Source organism: Primulina tabacum, chromosome 12 (genome assembly GCF_025594145.1).
Source record: "Primulina tabacum isolate GXHZ01 chromosome 12, ASM2559414v2, whole genome shotgun sequence".
NCBI lineage: Eukaryota > Viridiplantae > Streptophyta > Magnoliopsida > Lamiales > Gesneriaceae > Primulina > Primulina tabacum.
This window is the reverse complement of record NC_134561.1, coordinates 35608493-35620636: the sequence shown is the minus strand read 5'-3', so window position 1 is coordinate 35620636 and position 12144 is coordinate 35608493. Positions and strand designations below refer to the sequence as shown.

Genomic DNA, 12144 nt, shown 5'->3' with positions numbered 1-12144 from the left:
CATTTCAAGGGCTATTGTTTGGGAAGCCTCTAGTTTGTTCTTGGTCATTTCGTGCTGTTTTTCTTCTGAGTTAAGATAATAAGCAAACCTTTGCACGTCAGCCTGAAGATGATCTTTGATATCTTCTAGTTCTTGTTTTTCCTTCTTCAAGTTTTCATATACCAAATCTTTGGCTAACAATTGATCGTGATATTTTTGTTGTTCCTCGTAAAGTTGCGCTCTAAGATGTGCCATTGCAATTTCGTGGTCGCTAAGGGCGAGTTCACGCATACGTTTGGGTATTTCAGCACGAGTACGGGGAGCCATTTCCTGAAATAAAACAAATGGAAAGGCTTAGAACAAGGAGTTATGATATTCACGATTATTACCAAAAACGGCAAAACGTGATTTTTGGATGCTTCAACAATAGAATTTTGCGATTTTTAAATGTCACGATAAGAATAGTGAATATTGTTCATTGGTAGGAAGTCGCTAGGGTCTTGCCAAAAACTGACTTTGTCAAATTTCCTATGGCAATTTCCAAGCCGGATTATGAACTTGGAGGGCTCTGATACCACTTAAATGTCACGTCCCGATACCGGGGTGAGTTGACATCCGGCGTTGTTTTACAATTATTCAATCGTAAATCAACAAGCCTCGTAGTACAGTGTACAACCAAACCAGTCTTTTCATAAAACATACATTGTCTTTACAACGTAAACATTGTCTTTACAACGTAATCAACTTAACAAACGAGTGCGGAAGCGAACAACGTAAAAATAAAAGATAGCCAAATTCCAAAGTATGTCTTGATCAACTGAAACCTTGTTACCATCCCCAGAAATGCATTTGCTCTTCATCTTCAACTTGTTTTTCATTCTTATCTGGGAGTGAGAGGTGTAAGGGTGAGTATTTTGTGAAATACTCAGCAAGTGGGGGCCGGTCGATCACAATAACACAAGGATATACATATATAGATCTTAACAATACGAAATTTTTCGTGTCTCAACAAACGTCGGAACAATAAATAGACAAAATGATAGATACGACATAACTTATATATATTTATGTAAATATTAAATGAATTTCATGTCACAATAATAATTCATAAAAAAATCAAGACATGATATTAACAATGAACAAACATAACTTATCATATGCATATAGACATATCATATATTATTCGTATTGCACTGTTATTTCATCTTATTATCTATGGTGTTATTGATCAGTCCCCTATATGTAATTCCTCTAAGGGGTGAGGCCATATATCGGTTATTATTACCCACCGCATCAGGGCCATAAACTTGTCATATCTTATCATGTTTTAGGAAAATTTTCCTTTTTACCATTTCTAACTTGAATCATAACAGTGTCTATAAACATAATTCTTAGAATACACCAATTTGGTGTTTAAGAATATATATTAGAATATAACATGAAACGAAGACAACATAATTTTGAAACGAAAGGAACATGCACTTGAAATTGATTTAAACATGCTTAACAATTTATCGAAACGAAATATTCATATATCAAATCGAAGAAATATATCATTGCGATCGAATTTTCGAAAACATACTTAAATACTTTAAAACATAAGCCCACTTACAGAAAGGTGCTCCAAAATTTCGGAAGAAACAAGCTGGAATTTATCGTCCGAAAATCCGTAAATTAGCTAAACTCGTTTGAAATCCGAGCAGTTTTTTTGCCGAAGTGTTTCACAAAATTTGACCGTATGGATGAGGCTGAAATTTTGATATGATATTTAAAACATATGAAAGTGTAATATGAACGGTGGAGATTAGATTTGAATAAACCGTTGGACTGAAAGTTTCTCTCAAAAATGAACAGAATTTCTAGCTCGAAAATATCATTCAAGAAAATATTGATGGTGTTCAAGCTTCATTCATGCTCTTGTTTGAGAGGTTTATGGTGTGTCTTCCCTCATTCTCAAAACATCTATTTATAGGTAAGATTGGAGAATAATTCTTATAATTTAATGCATGCTTTAAAATATTTTAATTATAACTGATATCGAACAACGAATAATTCAGGAGATTTCATACCAAATGGAAACGAATATATCATGCCGATCGAATTTGCAAAGTCATATTTAATTTATTTTCGAAATATATCATGCTCACTTAAAAAGAAAATAAGTTTGCCATATCTTTTATATAATAATATATATATTCAAAAGTCCGCTTTAAAAATAATTAAATAAGTGAACCATATTTATTAAAAGGATATAAATATCAAGAGCCACTTAAAATAAACATAAGTGTGCAATTTTATATAGTAATATCAAAAACCCACTTACTGATTTCGTTTGAATTGAAAAGCTAGAAGGGTGTGCTAAAAGAACTCCGCTCGAACAAGGTGGCGGCAAAGCTTTGAACTAGGCAGCCGTAATCTTCGATCTTGACCGAAATAGGCTGCTATCACCTTCGAAAATGGACAGAATCTTGGTATGGAAAATGGGCGGCAATTTGTTTCGAACCTTTGCGGAATTCTCGGGATTTTGGATAGCTTGTTTGATTAAGCTTCTCGGCTATTTTTGGACTAACTTCGGGCAGCAACTGAGCTCGAAAGAATGAGCAGGAACTCAGTTGATGCAGGGGAATTAACAATGATAGCAACTGGACTTCGAAACACCACTACAATGCTTCGAATTTGGCCAGGAAATTGGATAAAAAAATCTGTTTCCAGCAGCTATACTTTCGAATCTCTGTAGCTACGGGGAATGAGTTTGCAATATGTTGAGGTGGGTTTACTACCACTTTGGTCCTCCTTATATAGGCTTGGAAAATCAGCTACAAAGATAAGCTCTTGTCACTCCAAGAATGTCGCTGATTGCTTAATCAAAGGGATGATTGTACTCTTCTCTCCCGAATGAACGTGGCCTCTTCTTGATTCAAGATACACACCCGAGATTCATGCTGTAATGGAGAGTGGTTTCGGTTTCCTTAAGCTGCAAATGGAGAGTGATTTTGGTTGCATGAATCTCCTTCAAGATTGGGGCACTTCAATTCCTCCTATCATAATGCATGGTCTTCACATTCTCCCCTCCTTAATGTAAGTTTCGTCCTCGAAACTTGGATTAACTTGTCCTTTGAAAAGGTAGGGATATTGCTTGTGCGTTTTCTCTTCAAACTCCCAGGTAGTTTTCTCGTTCTGTGTGGTTTGACAATTGAACATTGACGTAGGGAATGATACGTCGTCTCAGTACTTGGTCCTTCATGTTCACAACATGAATAGAGTTATCTTCATATTTCAGCTCTTCCCCCATTTTACCTTTGATCATGAGCGGTTCAATTTCCATAACATGGCCTGGGTTCGAGGTGTATTTCCTTAGTTTGGACTTGTGAAATACATTGTGGATTCTAGATATATCTGGTGGCAATACTATTCTGTAAGCCAACGAGCCAATCTATCCAGAATTTTGAATGGTCCTACATATCGAGGATTCACTTTTTCATCTTTACTGAATCTAATGATTCTTTCAATAGTGATACCCTTTTATAAGTTTTTTCACCCAATGTGAATTTCATTGATCTCCTTTTAAGATCAGACTAACTCTTTTGCTGGTCTTATGTAGCCTTGAGTCTGTCTCTGATGATGACCACTTTTCCATTGTCTCTTGGATTAGTTCTAGCCCGGTTATGACTGTCTCCTCTATTTTGTCCTAGTACAGTGGTGATCGATACTTTCGTCCGTAAAAGGCTTCAAACGGAGTCATTCCAATATTGTTGTGATAACTGTTATTGTAAGCGAACTCTATCAATGATAGATGTTTATTTCAATTACTACCGAAGTCTATGGCACGTGCCCTTATCAAATCCTCTAGGGTTTGAATCATTCTCTCCGTTTGACCATCATTTTAATGGTGATAAGTTGTACTAAGAGAAACTTTTGTTCTCATAGCTTTTTGAAAGCTCTACCACAAACGTGACACAAATATTGAATCTCTATCCAACATTATGATTGTAGGCACTTTATGTAGCCGCATAATGTTATCCATGTATAGAGTTCCTAACTTGTCAATATTATAATTCCTTTGGACGAGCAGAAAGTACGCAGATTTTGTGAGCCTGTCTACGATTATTCGTATCATGTCGTGTCTCTGTATTGACTTTGCCAATTCTACTACGAAATCTATCGAAATATATTCTCATTTCCATTCTAGGATTCTAACTGTTGCAGTAATTCTCCATGTCATTGATGATCGACTTTCACTTGTTGGTATACTCGTCACTTGGATATAAACTTGATGACGTCTCTTTTCATTCTGCTTCGCCAAAAACTTTCTTTCAAGTCCCTATACATCCTTGTACTGACGGGATGGATTGAGAATGTTGACTTATGCGCCTCTTATATCATTTCTTATCGAAGATTGTTGATGTCTGGCACACATAATAGTCCTCTCATCCCTAGGATTCTACCTGGGTTCACTTGAAAATCTGACGACTTTATTTCCTTGGCTTGTTCTTTGAACTTCTCTAGTGTCATTTCTCGATTCTGATTTAACTTGACTGCTTCCCGAAGTCATGGTTGCGCAGAGAGTGATGTTAGATTATCTTACCCATGTTTTTTTTTTCGATTCAAAGCATCGACTACCTTATTTGCCTTGTCAGGTGGTAGCTTATTGTCAAGTCATAGTCCTTGAGTAACTCTATCCACCTTCTTTACCTCATTTTTAATTTCTTTTGCATTAACAAATACTTGAGGCTTGGTGGTCTGTGAATATTTTACACTTGGCATCGTAGAGATAGTGTCTCCAAATTTTCAAAGCAAAGGTCACTGCTGCCAACTCGAGATCGTAAGTATAGTAGTGTCGCTCATGCGACTTTAGTTGACTAGTCTGTCTTCCATGAGCACGCCTCTGAGATATTTCTTTGATGCTTCGCTGTAGATGGTAAAATCCTTATCCTCGGTAAATACTATCAACATTAGCGTAGATGCTAGCTTCTCCTTTAATATTTGAAAGCTCTTTCACATCTTTCTCTTCAGTTGAATTCATAGTTATTTTGTGCGCGTCTCGTCAGTGGTACGACTACTGAAGAGAAGCCCTCGACGAATTTTTTCTAATAGCATAATAATCCAAAGAAGCTTCTAATTTCGGTTGTATTCTTTTGCCTCGGCTAATCTAGATTTGCCTCTAATTTCTTTGGGTCCACCGATACTCCTGATTTCGATCTTACATGACCTTATTCTGAATGTTGACATTGGGGTGTCTTCTGCTCTGACCTATAGCTGATGATAGGATGTACTCAGGTCAAGCTTGGAGAAGACTGTAGCTCATTTAAGTTGATCGAAAAGACTGTCTATTATTGGAAGAAGATATTTATTCTTGATTGTGGTCTTACTGAATTCTTTATAATCTATACACAATCTCATACTTCCATCTTTCTTCCTTACAAATAGGACTGTAACTCCCCAAAGGGATGCACCTGTCCTAATCTGTTTTTTTTTTGTCTAACAATTGTTGGAATTATTCTTTTAGCTCCTCGAGTTCATCTGGAGTCATTCGGTACAGTGCATTGATCATCAAGTACCGAATTTATTTCGAAATCTAATTCACAGTCAGAGACCATTCCAAGAAGCTTTTCTGGAAAAACGTCCGAAAATTTTTGTATTACTGGAATATCTTCCAACTTCAGCTCATCTCCATCTCGTACTTTGTTCACCATTGCTAGGTAAACTTCTTCTTCCGATATTATGGCTTTCCAAGTATGGCAAACAAAAAAAATGTATTTTTGTTCCTTGGCATCGCTATGGTACCTGATTTCTTTTTGGTTCGGGGTTCAGAGTTTGACATTTTTACTCTGGCCATCTACTATTGCTCTTAGATAATCAGTTCACCCCTAGTATGGCGTCGAAATCTACCGAAGTGAGTTGAATCAAGTCGGCACTGAATATATGCGAATTGATACTAATTTTATCTTATCTTGAAATTATCTCAATTACTATCTCAAAACTTAAAACTCAAATAAAATATTGAAACTTAACTCAATATCGATCTACATCTTATTGACTTAAATCCCAAAAATTATAACCTAGTCGTTACCTCAAATAATTATTCTTTTACTAAATCTTACTTTCGTCAAGATTATGAGCTTATCACGCTCTAACACGAAGGAGTTCATTGAATGTTTCTCTTTGAATCATTCTTAGTACCACAAAAGTCAAAACTTATTGTACTATAATTTTCTTGATTTCCACCAACATCTCATAACTTATTTTATTTACGTAAGATCACAGCCTACTTGTTATCTCAAAATAATATAAATTCCTTAACCTGATGATATTGCCTCACAAGATATTCCAAGGTCCTATATATTTAAAGTTAGCGCTTAACATTCCTAATAATCCAAACATATTGCTCACACAGTTAACTATCGACATAAACTCAATTTCTATATTGAAATACCCAAAACTTATTATATACTTCTTATATTAGATTTTCGCATGCTAATTTTTCATAAATAATTTATCATCCCGAGTTAAATCTTAAGTCAGAAGTGTAACTCAACTTATCTCTGATACCAAAAATATAGACAAATACTAATTTTTCCCATAATACAATTCCATAAATTTCGACAAGTAGTTCAAGAAACACGTTGAACGGGATTTTTCCTAAAAGTTTCCAATAGTAGAAAGTTAGAACATTGACCCATGGATAGAAAGAATACGTCGAGAGGATTCTAGAATTGTTGATGGAATTAAATTCTGAGTTTCCTACGAAAAGTTATGAGTCATACGAAACTTTTCTAAAATAGCGAGAACACGATTTCGGAGGTCTAAACGAAGGATTTTCACGTTTTCGGACTATGCCTCACAACAAAGTTGTGAATATTACTCGTTGGGCCGTTTCAGAGAGAACTGCATTGGCCGATTTTAAAAATTCCACCCAAATTTTTTTTTCCAAACAATTTCCTTCCCCAACCGGATTATGAACATGGCTGCTCTGATACCACTTAAATGTCACGCCCCGAGATCGAGGTTAGTCGACACCGGCGTTGTCTCACAATCACATAATTGCAAAACAACGAGCCTCGTAGTAAATCGCAATAACCAGTCTTTTTCATAACAAGTAATCGTCTTTACAATGTGATGGAAATAAAATGCGGAAGCGAAATACATGATGATAAAATTAAAAGACAGAATAAATTCGACTGGTCTCAAATAAATTTGCTTCATCACCATCCCCAAAAGTAATCTTACTCTTCATCCTCGATTTGTTCCTCGTTCTTATCTGGGTGGGAATGTAAGGGGTGAGTATTTTGGGAAATACTCAGTAAATGGGGGCCGATCGTGCATAACGAATATCGAGGATATACATACGAATAAATTATCGTAATTTCAATATTAAGCATGTTGAATCAAATACTAACAAAAATGCGAATATAGCACTGAAAATCATCTCATTTTCTATTGTTTTTACTGATCAGTCTCCTATATGTTACTCCTCTAAGGGGTGAGGCCAAAGGAACGGTTATTAAAACCCACCGCATCAGGACCTAAACAAAGCATATCAAAGTTCGGAATTTCCTTTACCATTTTTAAATCAAATCATTTCAGTGCATTTCAAATAATTCAAACATGCTTTCAAATATTATAACTGATATCGAACAACGAATAATTCAGGAGATTTCATACCAAATGGAAACGAATATATCATGCCGATCGAATTTGCAAAGTCATATTTAATTTATTTTCGAAATATATCATGCTCACTTAAAAAGAAAATAAGTTTGCCATATCTTTTATATAATAATATATATATTCAAAAGTCCGCTTTAAAAATAATTAAATAAGTGAACCATATTTATTAAAAGTGTATAAATATCAAGAGCCACTTAAAATAAACATAAGTGTGCAATTTTATATAGTAATATCAAAAATCCACTTACCAATTTCGTTTGAATTGAAAAGCTAGAAGGGTGTGCTAAAAGAACTCCGCTCGAACAAGGTGGCGGCAAAGCTTTGAACTAGGCAGCCGTAATCTTCGATCTTGACCGAAATAGGCTGCTATCACCTTCGAAAATGGACAGAATCTTGGTATGGAAAATGGGCGGCAATTTGTTTCGAACCGTTGCGGAATTCTCGGGATTTTGGATAGCTTGTTTGATTAAGCTTCTCGGCTATTTCTGGACTAACTTCGGGCAGCAACTGAGCTCGAAAGAATGAGCAGGAACTCGGTTGATGCAGGGGAATTAACAATGACAGCAACTGGACTTCGAAACACCACTACAATGCTTCGAATTTGGCCAGGAAATTGGATAAAAAAATCTGTTTCCAGCAGCTATACTTTCGAATCTCTGTAGCTACGGGGAATGAGTTTGCAATATGTTGAGGTGGGTTTACTACCACTTTGGTCCTCCTTATATAGGCTTGGAAAATCAGCTACAAAGATAAGCTCTTGTCACTCCAAGAATGTCGCTGATTGCTTAATCAAAGGGATGATTGTACTCTTCTCTCCCAAATGAAAGTGGCCTCTTTTTGATTCAAGATACACGTCCAAGATTCATGCTGTAATGGAGAGTGATTTCGGTTTCCTTAAGCTGCAAATGGAGAGTGATTTCGGTTGCATTAATCTCCTTCAAGATTGATGCATTTCAATTCCTCCTATCATAATGCATGGTCTTCACAGGCCTTGAGGTGATTCTATTAGGAGCAAGAGTAGATGGAATAGTATCATGATGAAGAAGGAGATCATCTTGGCATCCATTTTTTGGTTTTCTTTAGGTGATTTTATTATCACAAAAACTTACCGTCTCACGGATAAATTTTGTGAGACGTGTCTCCAATCCGACTTAATAAAAAAAATATTATTTTTTATTACATGTATGAACCAAGTCGACCTATGAGGCCGTCACACACGTGACTTACTCTTTTGTTACACAGTCGAAAATTAACATTAATGTGTTTTATTTTAAGGAAGTGTAAAATGTGGTATATTTACCAGGTCCAAGATAGAATGACAGCTGAGTTTTATAGTTTTTGGTTATTAGGTTATTTTACTGTGAAATTATATTTTGGTCATGTGTGCTTGTTTTTTCATGATTTTTATTATTTATGTTATTAAATTTCAGTTATAGTATTGTATCTTTCGATTTTTGACAAATTTAATTTTCATTTTTAATTCGAAGCATTGATATGACATTATACAAGTCAATGTAATCAGTGTCGCATTAGTGCAATATCACCATCATGCACATCGTGAAAAAATACTAAAATTGTCAATAAATTAATATTAAAATTAAAATCTATCAACATAAATAACCAAAAATATTCTCTTTTAAATGACAACATATGTAGTTGAATATTCTCGATACAATTTTTATTATTCAACGACAATAACATCGGTCAATTTGAGTGTAGATAAATTAGAGATACCAAAGCCAAAGGTAAGCTGGAAGCGTTGAATTTGGGAAAGCCCATAGAAGATTGATTTTTTTAATTAAAAAAAATGATAAAAACTCCCGGTTCAATTTTGTGAGACAAATTTTTAGTCCGACATAATTCATTAAAAAAAAAATTTTTATGTCAAAAGTTTTTTTTTATGATAAATATGGATATGATCGACATGTCTCGTTAATACATACCTATGAAACAATCTAACAAAAAAAAACTACTGAAAAAAATTGACCGATTATTGTTAATTATCTCACATCGGTTGGATAAATAACCTGGAAGTTGTATATATGGGCTTGGACAATCCTCCCCCTTTAGTTAGCTTTTGAGGTTGAGTTAGATCCAAGTGTCAATCTTAACAATGATACGATAAGGACAAATTAATTAAGTAGGTAAAGAGTTGATATTTGGTACATTAAAGTTGACGAAAAATAACTTGGAAGAAAGATTAAAAGACAGTATCAGCAGATCGATTTCAAATGTCTTGCTAGGATTAGTTTTGTGTCATTTTCTATCTTTGATTATAATTTTAAAAATTGAAAAATGTATTACAACGAATAAAAAAATTGGAAAAATTTAGGATTTTTTAGTTGAATTTTTTTAATACGTAAGGGTAATGGACCTCATCAAACCTAATCCATTAATTGATTAAGAACAACATGCGTCTAAACAAAATAGTGTTGCTGTCATGGGACAATATAAATACCGGTATCCTTCCGTGTGTATTGAATAAATCATCGAACTAACGCAATAGTTTATAAATCACGCTAGTCAGATAAGTAAACCACACAAATCTTGAATGACATGCTCGTCCGAAAAAATATTAATATGAGAAATCGAACCCATAATTATCACTCTTTTCTTGTTCAAATTCATCAAATTACAAACATGATACATAGAAAAAAGAAACAAAACAAAAGGGGGGGAGGGGGGGGGGGGGGGGGGGGGGGGGATTATTTTGGCTAAAACAATGGTTACAGAAACTCAAATTTTTTATTTAGAAAAGTAAAGAAAACGGGAAAAAAATAATCTAAGCAGCAAACTTGGACTTGATCTCATCGATAATTTCACTTCCAACCTGGAAAGCTTTGCTCAAAACGTAATCAGGAACAGCCGGCGTCGAAGCAAACAGATTCAACGGAACGATAACCGTGCCAGGCAACTGGCTGTTGAAAGCAGTGATAATCAGGGCCTTTTGGTCTCCAACATTAATCTGGAAATGCACCAGTCCCCTGGGAATCACAAACATCTGTCCAGGGCCCAAGATCTTCGAGTGAAAAACATTTCCAGTTGTTACAAACCCCACGAGAAGCTTTCCCTGGATCACCACACCTGATTCCGTTGCACGAGGGTGTGAATGAGGAGGATTCAACCCTCCAGGAGCGAAATCCACCCGGTTCATAGAAATTCCCATGGTATTCAAGCCTGGAAATGCCAAAACATTGCCCTGAGTGGGAAGGCTCCCGAAGGTGATGTTTGTGTCACCTTCTTGGACAAACCCGTCGAAGAAAAAATCTTCGGACGTAACGTTTGATGCCGGTTTACAGGGAAAACCATTCAGTGCTATGCTGCCTGATAAATCCGCGATGCAGAAATCTTGTAAAAGATCAGGATCAGCTGAGTGAGAAGGAAATGGTGTGAGCAGCAAAAGTGTTAAGAATATGCCATTCAATGGTGAATATTTTCCAATTAAAGAAGCCATTATTTGAAGGATTATTGCCTGTTGGATTGTGGGTTAAATGGTTTTTATTGGAAGATGTCACGCCCCGAAACTCGGGATTTGACACCGCGTTGTTCATCAATCACACAATCGAAAAACAACCAACCTCGTAGCACAGTATAAACCGAAACCAGTTTATTTCATAAATTCGCAAAAAAAAACAACCATTGTCTTTACAACTGAATAAATTGAATAAATTGCGGAAGCATTTACAATTAAAATAAACCTACTAAAATTCTTAAATCCTTGCAGCAAAATTCTCGAAATTTAAATAATTTCACCAGCCTCAAAATTGATCCGACTCTTCTTCCTCAACCTGTTCCTCTGATTTATCTTCTGATTTATCTGGGAAGGTTGTAAGGGGTGAGTATTTTGGGAAATACTCAGCAAGTGGGGGCCGTTCGAGTACACAACAACATGCATATAAAATTCGAAATACGTACACACACACACCATGCATAAATTGACTCATACCACATTCGTATCCTTGACCTGACACTGAGATTCCTCTACTTTCAATGGTTTACTGACGTCAGTCCCTAATTTTTATTCCTCTAAGGGGGCGAGGCCGGATCGGTTATATCCCCACCGTATGAGGGTCATATCATAGTTGAGATTCCCTCCCATATCAAGTTGAATCCTCACAGTGTCAGCATAAAACTCATGCACAAATCGTAGCCAGAAGGGGTAGAAGAAGAATTGTACTCGACCGAAATTTCGAAAATACGAAAATGCATACACCGAAATTACACATTTAAAACAAGCCCACTTACCTTAGATATCGTAGAAAAACGTGAATAGAGGGGAATCCTGCACTGGAAATTTCGAACCCTAGCTTCGTGGTTGGACTGCAGCAGCGCTTCGCTGTGCTCGAAAATTCCTAAAGAGACTAGGCACTATTCTCGAAAATTTGAGTGTGTTGTGTGAGGTGTGATTTTCGAGTACAGGGCCCTCCTATTTATAGGGTTTGGCTGCTATCGGGATCGAGTGATATCGCGTTGAAATCTGACTTAAATCTTTTATCT

The 12144-nt window shown here is 35.9% G+C and overlaps 1 pseudogene; it reads right to left on the bottom strand.

Annotated features, from left to right (window-relative positions):
- Nucleotides 1-10226: 10226 nt before the first annotated feature.
- LOC142520835 (germin-like protein 5-1 pseudogene) lies at nt 10227-11151 on the bottom strand (annotated as a pseudogene).
- Nucleotides 11152-12144: the final 993 nt, after the last annotated feature.